Below are 12,566 nucleotides of genomic sequence, written 5' to 3'. Positions count from 1 at the left end.
CCCTAGCGCTTGCCTCGGGGAAGCTGTGCACCACACGACACCCACGTGGTCCAGCCTGTCTGATATTCATAAACAGCACAGGGAGTTTGTATAGACAACACCAAGGAAGGAAGACGAGCAAACTGCAGTTATAACGCCACGCTGGACCTTCGCGGGAGTCGGGGGATGGGCGCCAAGCTCCCCGATGCCTCTGCCCTGCTCTGCTATACCTACTCCCAACTCAGTCCCATCTTCTCTGCAGAGAGCCCATCGTGTAGCGTCGTGGTCATCACAGCCACCGCAGTGTCCCCTGTCCTCCCGATGCCCTCTACGCTGCTTCCACACACATCACCTCCTCTGCCTTTATCTCCACTGTTCTCATCTCCAGTGAGACCGAGATCCCTCCACCAGTGTCCGTGTCTGTCACTTCCACCTCTACTACCACTTGCCAGTGCCCGGGCTCCATTGCTCCCATCAACTCAAGCCCTGTCATGAGCCTACCACAAGTACCATCTCTGAACCGTCATCTGCCTCTCCATGATCTCTACAACTTCCATCGTGATCCCCACACCCACCATCATCTCCATCAACACCTCCTCCACCACCATCATCCCCATACTCATCACTCCTCCCCCTCCCTTCACCTCTAGCCCCACCTTCATCTCTGCTACCAGTACTTCTGTCACCACCTCCCTCCGTGTCATCTTCAGCATCATCCAGCACCAGCAGGACCCCAGTTACATCACCTGTGTCATCACGGTCATCACGTCCACTGTCACCGTCACCACCCTAACTCCTCCATGAGATCTGTCATCATGCCCACAACTTCTGCAGCCACTGCCAGCATCCCCTTTATGAAGGACCCCTGACTTTAGGCCAGCAGCTATGGTTAACTGTGAGCTAACAGGCAGCTAGAGGACAGGGTAGTCTCCATCCTACGTGGGGCTTTTGTACCTGTTTTGCTTCTCTGCCCTCCATGTTTTCTCTGAATCTCCCACGGAGCAGACCTGCACTCTTCCCTGCTGATTCTTACTAGCGCTCCTGGTACCTGTGTGGACCGTCATGAGACTTCTATTCCCACGGGGCCTCTGGTTCTATCCCATCAGGCCCTGTCCTGTCCCCCCTGCAGCTGCTCTTCTGCCTCAGTGGTCTCATTTGCCACACTGGAATGGGATGGAGTAGAGGTGGTCCCCTGTGTGTGTTGCACAGAATGGCAGTGAACAGTCAGGGGCTGCTGCAGGTCAGAACAGCCTAGGCTGAGGACGCTGGCATCCAGATCTGGGGCAAACAGGCCAGCCACAGCAGTGGGTGTCCCAGGACCTGTGTTGACAGTAATGTGAGGATCATTGCAGCTGGACTTGGCTACTCTGTGGGTTCTTTTTCCCACCCTTTGTCCCCCAGATTTCACCACCTATCATTAGATAGCAGAGAAAGAAGGATAGAGGGGGGAGAGAAATGTAGAAATCCTTGAATCTAATTTCTTCCTTTTTGTTTCTTCTATGAGCGTGAGAACTAACAAACCAACCCCCACCCCACCAACAACTACCAACAATGCCTATGGGGTTCTAGCATTTATATACCCTCTGGGAAAAGTCCCAGAATTCCAAATGCCACACAGTAGCAGAAACTATCCACAGCTGGCAAAACCACGCCTCTGCTAGAGCACGAGGCAAAACATAGTCAGCTGCTACAAAGCAGCCCCATCGCCCCACACCTAGGATTAAAATGAAAACATATTCTTATATTTGCATTTTTAAAGAAACCAAAATTCCAGAATTCTCACTAGAGATCACTGCTGTTGAGCATGGCTTGGCTAGGTCTATTTCTGTGGAAGCCACTTTGCTCCCTGCCTCCTTTTCCTCCTCCCCCCTTGATCAGCTGTAGCATAAATCAAAGGCTACAAAGTTGCTTGAGGTAGGGGCAGTTGTAGGCTCTGCGCTGCACAGAGGGAGGTGGTTCAGATGCCTTGCAGTCACTGAGGACACCAGGCCAAATGCTGTGGTACTCAGGCAGGACTCTTCACACAGCTCCAGGTGTGGGAATAAGTGTCCCCTCAGATAAGCCAGTGGATCTCCAGGCACATGGTCTCACCTTCCTGAGCTGAATGGGAAAACTTATGGAGTTTTCCTGGGCTGTCATTTCTGTCTTGGCTCTGCTTTCTGGCCCAGGTTGCCATGACAGTCCAATAGTCAGGGACTGAACAGATATGTCTTACAGTTCCAGAGGCCAGAAGTCCTAGAGCAGGGACAGTAGATTAGACCCTGAGACCCCTCTCTGTGTGTTGACCGAGTCCTCTGTGGCCTCAGTGCATCCTGAAGTACATGTCCTTTCTTAGAAGGATACAATCACGCTGAGCTAGAACTCACCCTACTCACCTCTTTAACAAGCTTATCTCCAAAACACAGGGGCCTCATTTCCTTGTGACTGGGACTTCAGCATGAGTTTAGGGGTTGGCGGGGGGCGGGGGGACACAACTCTGCACACTTGGTGTTTCAGATGTGTGTGGAAGGCTGAGAATATGGCCCAGGCCCTTCCTGGCCACATTGGCCTGGTCCCCGGTAAGAATTATTGGTATTTGGCAGTGTGCTGGGCACGCCCACAGGCCATCAGGCACTAAAGGGAGGTGGGATATTTATTGCCTCCCAGAGTACCCCAGATCTGACCTCTCTGCCTGCCCATCCCACTGATGGCTCACCATGTCCTGCATCTCAGGGCAGGTGACCGTGTGTGACATGGACGAAGCCTGGCACGCTCCTTCTTCCCACCAGACAGACCCAATTTCCTCTTCAGCTTCTACCTGCCCCCAGGAGCCAGAGTAGGACAGTAGGAGATTGTCTCCCTCTTTGCTGCCTCCTGTCTCTGCCCTTTGTGTTCTCGTACTACCTACCCCCTCCCCTCTGGGTAACAGTCCGATCCTCCTCAGCTGATGAAGGGCCTGGCTCTGAGCACTCCATCCCTTGCTTCTCCCAACCCCATATCAGTCTTTCTCTCAGCCCCTGAGGCTCAAATTATCACTTGGACAGCCCCTCCTTTTGAAGGTGAGGTCTGAACATCCTTTACTCCTAACACCAGTGGCCTGGTGCTGGTTTGTTGATCTTACCACCTTTGCCACCTCTCTTGTTCCCCCTTCCCCTCCTTATGTGAGGTGCCACCATAACCCTGCCCCAGCTTGCCTACAGGTTTCATAGCCTCCTTTCCTGTGACACATAAGGTGGCCAATTTGAAGTTCTAAGTGGTCTCAATATTTTCTCCAGAGTACATTTCAGGCAGAAGGGGACAAACATGTCCAGGATACAAGAGGAACTCTGCCTCGCTCATACTAAATATAGTAGAAGAAATGTTAGATTAGCCCTGTGAGGAGCTTGCGATGCTGGAACAGCACGTTGAAATAACCCCCTGCATAAAATGATAAATTCGGGACAAAAATACACATGACAAAACATGACTTGAAAACACTGGCGAAACATGAGGGTGGAAGGCAGGGCTGAGAGAAGCCAGCACTGGGCACAGAAACTGGCCACAGGGCTGTGTGTCAGTAGCCACCAGTTTAATAGATGCTGACACTACCTGGTGTGGCTTCTTTGGGAGTGTCCTTGGCAGTGACTTCTGCTTCCCCCTTTACTGCTGGCACCCTCAGTTCTAGAAAGGCCACAAGCTACACCTACGTGATTAAGGTTTCACTGCTAAATAACCTTGCCCAGAGTCACAGAAGCCAGATTATCGGGTGACCTTCTGATAACATCGAGTCTGACACCCTGTTTCAACTTTGATCCTGTGCATCACTCAACACTAAGCACACAGACTGCCATGAGGGAGACACACAGCTCAGATGAGGAAGTCCTTGCTGGGTACACAGTAATCTGACACTGTCCTGCCGTACAGCTTGTGCTCCAGAGTTCCCCCAAATAAGGCTTTGAGGGCAACATCCTACTTCATCTTCTTGGGAGAGAAACTTGGATCCAGCAAGTTACAAGAATAGCTTAATAAGACCGGTGGGGGACTGGGGGTGGGGGGGAGAGCATTCCATTTTCTAACCACCAGGAAATGCAAATTAGCAGAATGAGATGCCACCATATACATTCTAAGATGAAACGGCAACAGTGGCAAATAGCTGTGGGATGGGAAACCTTCATGATGTCCATCACTGCCTCCTGGCAGGACTCTGGAAAGGGCATGCAGCCCAGGCTGGCTTTGAATTCATGAGTCTCCTGCCTCAGCTTCTTGAGTACTGGGATTTTATTCATGTGCTACTATGCCCAGCAAGGACTGGCAATTTATAATGAAGTTAAATCCACCACCTGTCATCAGACCCAGCAATTCTTCTAGCGGGTGTTAAAGAAATGAATGTGTATCCTCAAAATAATTTACACTCAAACGCACAGTGGCTCCAGTCATTATTGTCAAAAACTGGAAAGTACCCGCACAGCCATTAACAGAAGGCCGGATGGGTACACTAACTGCAGAACTTCATGGAGTGAAAAAATCATGTGGCTATGAAAAATGATACACAAGGAAGTGCATAGACCCTGCAGCAGGGAAGGGAGCCAAGCTGTGTACAGATGGGGCCCCTCTTGAGCATGAGTCAAGGGGTGGAACAACAGGGGCAACAGGTGCTGGGGCAGAAGCTGAGTACCCACTGGAATCTTGGGCTGCTCCTGGGCTGACACGATTTCAGTCTTACAGGAATCTTACATGGGTATATCCAGCAGTTAAAGCGTGCATAGTGATGCAGGTTCCACTGTAGTCGTAATGACAGGAGAGGGATGCTGAGGTCTGTGGTGGGTATGTGGGGTCTCTGTATTTAAAACTTTGGAGAGCTTGGAACTTCCCATAAATGCTTTAGGAAACACACAGAGATGCCATTTTGCAGACTGGAAAAACATTGTACCCCACTTGGTCGGCTTCTAGACATCAAGCAGGTTGGGGGAGCCAAGAACAAGCAGCATTTGAGGTCTACTGAGGGCAGCTTTCTGTGTCCACCCATGGCACAGAAAGCTAGCTCACCTCCTCTCCTCACAAGGATACTAATCCCATCACAGGGACCCCACACCCACAAACCCTTCTAAGCTTAACCACCTTTACAAAGCCCAGCTGTAAACACCATCAGACTCAGACAGGGACTCAGATTTGGGGCATACAGATACACAGTTTGGAATTTGATGATGTGTTTTATGATACTTGGGGGAAATTCGAGCACAGCCATCTACATTAGAACTGCTCAGTGGCTTCCTCCAGCAGTCCGGGGAATCGATCCCATGCATGAGCCTCCAGAGAATGAAGTGACTTTGACATAGGTTATTAGGATACTGTTCAGTACGGGGACACTGCAGAAGACCTAGATACCCACTGACAGGAGACCTGCTATCCTTCCACTGCACAGAATACAATACTACCACCAAAACCAACGTGCCAGGCTGACGAGCTGGCTCGGTGGCTAAGAGCACTGGCCACTCTTCTAGAGGACCTAGGTTTGATTCCCAGCACCCACATGGCAGCTCACCAATGTCATAACTCCAGTTCCTGGGGATCTGATACCCTCTTCTTTCCATGGCATTGCATGCGCAGATATACATGGAGGCAAAACACTCGGACACATAAAATTAAATATAAAACAAACAAGTGATCTGTGATAGTATCAAAAATTACTACCAAGTGAAATTGAGTCTATGCTGTTCTCCCTTCTTGATGTGATAAATTATATGCTCGAATTATATGCTCATGAATATGCACTTACACACAAGGTATTTCTGAACAGGCATTAAGGACAGTTTGGTTATATTACAGAGAATTTAGCTCCTGGAAGACAGTCGGCCGTTAAAGCTTTGCACCATGCTAGCTGTCTTTTAACATTCTGGTGAGTTGGATTAAAACCTACCATTCCTTTCATCCTGATTCTGCCTGCAGTTTTCGCTATAACCAGCAGGACTTTCCCACGACTGACCAGCTGTGTGCTTTCTATCTCCGTCTCCTATTGTGACCTTGTCTTAGCATTTCTATTGCTGTTATTGCTGTTGTAAAACACCAGGACCAAAAGCAACTCAGGAGAGGGAAACGGTATATTCTGGCTGACAGCTTCAGATCATAGTCCATCACTGAGGGAAGCCAGGGTGAGAGCTCACACAAGCAGAAGCTTGGAGGGAAGAGCTGATGCAGCGGCCACGGAGGGTCAGCGCTGATGTCACAGCTTACTGTTCCTGTTTCTTTATGCCACCCAGGACCCAGGGGTTCTACCATTCACAGTAAGCTGTCATCAGTCATTGATCAAAACAGTAGCCCACAGACCCACCTACAGAAGGCATTTTTCTCAATTAAGATTCTCCTTCCTGCCAGATGGTGGTGTGCATACCTTTATCCCAGCACTTGGGAGCCAGAGGTGGGCTGATTTCTGAGTTCAAGGCCAGCTGGTTATAGGGCAAGTTCCAGGTCAGGTAGGGCTACACAGAGAAACCCTATCTGGGAAAACAAAACAAAAGATTCTCTCTTGTCAGTTGCCTCTACTTTGTGTAGAGGTTGATATACCGAAGAACTCCCTCGGTGCCACACCCAAAGGTAGCACATCATCAGTTATGCTACGTGCACCTTGCCTTTTTTCACACAAACGATCCCTTGTCCCTGTGTATGTGTGCACATGTGGAGGCCAGCCACCTCAAGGTGACTCTCCCCTGGAACTACGCCTCCTTGTTTTACTGTTGTTTGTGATGTAGGCTCCCTCACTAGCTTCAGGCTCCCCGGCAGGCTAGGCTGTCTGTCAAAACTCACAGATTTACATGTCTTTATCTCTTCAGTGATAGAACATAGTGTCACTGTGTCTGCTTTTTGTTTTGAGTTGGGCCATCAGGGTTATAAGGCAAGCACTTCACCTTCAGAGCTCTGTCTCCAGCCCACCAGCCCTTTCATTTTCCAGTCCTGTAGCATGTCACAGCGGGCTCACTCCACCACACTGATCAAGCTATCAAGCCTTGCAGTGCTGGGCATCTGGGTAGCTCCCAGTTCTGACTGTACACAACTGTAGCCAATATTCTTTTTTGTTGTTGTTTTTTTTTTTTTTTTTTCGAGACAGGGTTTCTCTGTATAGCCCGGGCTGTCCTGGAACTCACTCTGTAGACCAGGCTGGCCTCGAACTCAGAAATCCACCTGCCTCTGCCTCCCGAGTGCTGGGATTAAAGGCGTGCGCCACCACCGCCCGGCTGTAGCCAATATTCTTTAATGTCATGAGCACTATGGATACCCAACTCCCAAAGTGGGATGGCTGGCCTAAGGAGAAGGCACAATTCCCTCAAAGGGTGCCAAACTGCCTGCACAAGGGAGCATTCTGCTTCCCTGCACCCCTGACTGCATTTAATAAACCGGGAAATCTCCAAGTATGATAGTTCACTGCAGAGAGACCATTTCTCTCAGCATCTTTTTTCTAGATTCACTGGTCATCCATATTGTGTCTGGATCAATCTGGTTCAGCTCTCACAACCACTTTCTTATTGAGTTTTTAAAGGACCTCTTAGGTACTTCTAATCCTTTGGTATGAGATGTTAGGTGGTCATGGTGCAGTCCTAGCTATGACCATTTGGATGAGTGAGCAATGTCACACGTTAGAATACACACGCCATCTAATAAACCTTGTGTGCCAATCGGTGTGGTGGTGTTGGGTCCTCTTCCGGTTCTGCCCCCTCCGAGGCCAGGCTCGACGCAGTGAGTGGATCTAACAGACTCCCTGCCCCACACTCCCCACAGGCAGGGCTGGCTGTCCTCATTCTGTTTTGTTTTGGATTCTCTTGGCTGCTTCCAACCCATTCTCCAGATGGCCTCTGGTATCAGTGTCTGGAACATGGAATAAAGCTACTCTGGGCTCTGCTCCTCCTCAAGATGGCTTCTCCCAAGCTCCAGGAGACCCACTCCAGAACCAGCACCCTCTGTCACCCCCTCCACTCTTCCCAGGCTCTGTTTTCTTTCCCCCAAGCAGCAGCTCCTCTTGATTCTTCACTCTATTCAGTCTCCTCTCTCATAGGCATCGCTGACCTCAGACCTGGCTCTCTGGGGGCCTGCTCAGACTCTTCTTAGGGACACTCATTTTAATCCTTACGACAAGTTCCACCCCTTCCTCTCCGGGTGCTCCGAAATGGACCTCTCATAGGCCCAAAGGGAGCAGGAAGCCTTCCCCTTTGCACTGTCTTACTCTCTCCAAGGAACTCTCCTCTCTACTGTTCCTAGCCTGTCCTGGAGCTTGGAAGCTGCAGGCCTGAGAAAGTAGGGGCCAAAGTCCTTCCGGCTTGGGATATTGAGAGACTGGGGGTTTGGGGACCTGAAGGACTAGGGGCCTGGGAAGCTGGAGGCTTAGATTCCAGGCAGCCAGGGACCTTACAGTTTGGGGGTCTGGGAAACCGGGGTCTAGGAAAGTAGGACTTGGGGATCTAGGGAGCCTGGGGCCAGGGGAGCTTTAGGAGTCTGGGGGAAGGGAGCTAGGAAAGGCAGGGTCCTTATAGGGGAACAATCACCCACGAAGTGCAGCAATACGCCCCTTCCGCACTGGGACCGAGATCCTTGTCTCTACTGACGGATCTCTACTGAGGATGTATCGGAGGGAGCAACCTCGGCTGACACCAGAGCCGGTTGTTCGTAATGCACAGCGCGTACTTCCGTACTTCCGCCGGACAGAGCCGGCGCAGCACTCTCCAGGACACCGTGGCGACAGCAGCAAACTTCCAACTCACGACCCTAAACACTCAAGGCGCTCTGCACACCAGCTGCGCACGCGCAGCCCCTTCACGCAGGCGCACTCCTCCCGCGTTCCCGCGTCACGCGGCCTCGGGCGGTGTGGCCGCCAGGAACGCCGGGTGGAAGCGCGAGCCTTGGAGAAGCTGGTTCCTACTCGGTCCGTGCTTCCTTTGGTCACTTGTGCTTTGGAGCGTCCGCGGCGAGGATGGAGGCTGCGTGGGCTTTGTTTAGATTTGTGTCTCTCAGGAGGGCCTGACACCGTGTTTATGCTTAGCTGTGGAAATGATGGAGGGAGGAAGGAAGGGAGGCGATCCGTTGGATTAATGGTTGCTTCCCTGTCGATGGGATACTGAGACCACCATTGTGACAGCAGAACCAGAGACTGAGGAGCTTCAGGGAGCTACAGGCCAGCTCTGTCCTTGGTGGAGGTCAGAGACAGATTGTTGGTGTAAAACCATTCTTATTTCAGAGGGAGTACGCTTCTTCTGGTGCCAAATATGAGTGACCATGGCAAGGGTACACAGGTCTGGTTACCCTCATACTGTGTTCAGTGTTACAGTTTCACGAAGTCAAGGCATTTTTACGTTCTTGTAATCATCAGGTAGGCAGGTGACAGAAGCACTGTGAATACATCTCTGCTGTAGATCTCAGAGGCTGATAATATTTTTAGCTGATGGGTTAATGGGACCCGATGTGGTCTGTTAAAACAATTCAATGACTGTCTAGTGAGGGGACAAAAAAAAAAAAATAACCCAAAAGTAAATCAGCTTGAGATCTCTCCACACTCCAACTCTCCACAATCACGGAAGGCCCACTCAATCTATCAGCCTTGTGGAATCTTACACAAAGATCCCCCACGAATCAGTCAACAACAGAAAGCCCACGTAGTGACGGTTTTAATCAGCGTATGTTTTAGGTAGGTTTATGCCTCCTCTGGAACCTCAGTTCAAACTAGTACTGGCTACCTTATCTTGCTCAGCTTTATCATTGCAGCATCTGGGGTGCTCTGATCCTGGATCCAGCACTGCCAGTGGCAACCCCCACTTACAGCAGAAAGGGTCTTCACAAGTCCTAGTCTATGAACAGGACCCTTGTGGTCAGCAGTGGGGCTCACTCTGGGGATGGTGTTTGTCTTAGTTACTTTTCTGTTGCTGTGAAGAGACACCATGACCAAGGTAACTTAGGAAAGAGTTTATTGGGATAGAGTCCATGACCATCATGGTGGGAAACATGGCAGTGGGCAGGCAGATATGGCTCTGAGCAGTAGCTGAGAGCTTATATCTGATCCACAAGCGTGAGGCAGAAGGCTAATCAGGAATGCTCTGTGCTTTTAAAACCTTAAACCCTGTCCCCCGCTTCCAGTGACATCTCTCCTCCAACAAGGCCACACCTCCTAAGCCTTCCCAAACAGTTCTACCAACTGGAACCCAAGCATCCAAATATTAGCCTATGGAGACCATCATCACTGAGACCACAACAGTGCTCTTGGCATTGGCCAATCAGGTCCTTCATCTCGATACTCAAAGCCGCATCCAGAGTCCCTTTGCCTCTTCTTTCTCTGGTTCTTTCCAGACAGTAAATTTAACACTATCACGAATTTGCCTTGACTCAGTTACCTATAGGATATGAGTGATTGGTTAGGTGAAGGTTCAGCGTGTAGGTGGGTGGTGGCTAGGTGTACTGACGAGCTGTGGGCGGGTGGAGGGGCATGTGGATATATGAATGAATGGGTATACAATGGGCTTCACATAGCGTCGTTTTGAATCAGCGCATTGGTTTGAGGTTGGCGTGGCTGATGGGACCTCAGCAGTCCAGCTGCACCAGCGTGTTGTGTATCTGTTTTCTCTGAATTGAAACACCCCTCCACACACACACACACACACATGCACTCCTAAGCTAGTGAAACTTACAAGACTCATAAAATTATAAGACTCAAAAGGCCTCCTCCTCCTGGTTGTGTAAGCAATGAGTAATTTCTGGGGTGAGAAGACTCTTGGTGGTATGCACGCGATCGGGCAGGACACTCTGGGGATGCAGGAGTGTGAGTGCTCGCTCACCTGTGCTTTGGTGGGCTGATATGGTTATTCAGCTGCCTTTACTTTACCCATGTTTCCTATAAGGAACTCCTCTAAAATGAGTTGCCTTACCAACCTGGATGTAGGTGGGATAGTTCTGAGGTCTGTTGGTGTCCTGTTTGGAGTGAATAGATATGTGTTGTGGATTTGGTTTATTTTATTATGTTAATTGGGTTTCCAAAAAATCACGGGAGAATCCCGCAGGTAAGACACTGCTGGCCCCGCCCCCCAGTGGGTTCTGATTGGTAATATGCCTTAATCAGCTCAATGGCTGGGCCACTTCCAAACTTCCATGTTCCTAATGCCTCCCTTCTGATATCCCTGAGTTATTACCTACTAAAATCTATATTCCATCTTTATTATCATATTATTATTATCAGAACCCAGTGGGTTCTGATTGGTAAATAAAGTTGCCAGCAGCAAATGGCTGGACAGGGAGACAAAGGCGTGGCTTTACTTTTCCCAGGCAAGGGAACCAAGGGTGAAGAAGGATTAGTACCACCATGCCTGGGAAACAGAAGGACCAGGCTTGAGAGCTGCAGAAGAGAGAGTGCACAATCATGTAAGAACCAGGGAAGAGTTGCCCTACCCCCCCACACACACACACATAATTGGGTCTAAGATAATAAAGATGGAATATAGATTTTAGTAGGTAATAACTCAGAGATATCAGAAGGGAGGCATTAGGAACATGGAAGTTTGGAAGTGGCCCAGCCATTGAGCTGATTAAGGCATATTAAATATAAGGCTCTGTGCCTGTGTGTAGGTGTGTGTGTGTGTGTGTGTGTGTGTGTGTGTGTTTCATTCAAGAATCCACAACATTGGGGCAATAGCAAGGAGTTCACGGGCAACACCGCCAGGGAGATTAGAGCAGACTAATCAACAACACCAACAGATGCGTGCTCACATCTCTACAGGGAAAGTCACACCACAGGGCTAGCATCTTCACAGTTCTATGGGTTTTCTCCTGTGATCTCAAGCAGGTTGTCCTCACTCCAAGCATCACATCATAGTCAACCTAGAAGAGGAAAAAGAGGGGGCTGGAGAGATGGCTCAGCAGTTAAGAGCACTGACTGCTCTTCCAGAGGTCCTGAGTTCAATTCCCAGCAACCACATGGTGGCTCACAACCATCTGAAATGGGATCCAATGCCCTCTTCTGGTGTGTCTGAAGATAGTTTTTTAAAAAAGAAAAGGAGCCGGGCGGTGGTGGCGCACGCCTTTAATCCCAGCACTTGGGAGGCAGAGGCAGGCGGATTTCTGAGTTCGAGGCCAGTCTGGTCTACAGAGTGAGTTCCAGGACAGCCAGGGCTACACAGAGAAACCCTGTTTCGAAAAAGAAAAAAAAAAGAAAGAAAGAAAGAAAGAAAGAAAGAAAGAAAGAAAGAAAAGAAAAGAAAAGAAAAGAAAAGAAAAGGAAAAAGATACTGACGGAGATTCTCGTTTATCAGGGAAACAAAATTCCCAATGGGCTCCCCTTCATCTAGTGCCTAGAACCAGCTATCCTAGTGGAACAACAGTGTTGGTGGACATTCGTTGATGCCCCTGTCCACCACCTTTTGATGACATGGTCTGTGAGAAGTTCCTCTTCTTCCCACTCACGGAAGACTGCATTGGTAGTCTGACAGATCAACTCGAGGAAGGTGGGTTCTGTTTGGCTCATATCTTGAGGGTCTGTAGACACCCACCATGGAGGGGAGTGTGTCAGTATACACTGGTGTCGCTGTTGCTGCAGGAGGAGGAGGCAGCGAGTCACGTTGCACCCTCAGTCAGGAAGCAGAGGTATTTCCAAAGGTGTGTCTCCT

The sequence above is a fragment of the Arvicanthis niloticus genome, chromosome 23, assembly GCF_011762505.2.
Source record: "Arvicanthis niloticus isolate mArvNil1 chromosome 23, mArvNil1.pat.X, whole genome shotgun sequence".
NCBI classification, from domain to species: Eukaryota; Metazoa; Chordata; class Mammalia; order Rodentia; family Muridae; genus Arvicanthis; species Arvicanthis niloticus.
The sequence above is the reverse complement of the archived record's forward strand: the minus strand, read 5'-3'. Positions refer to the sequence as shown.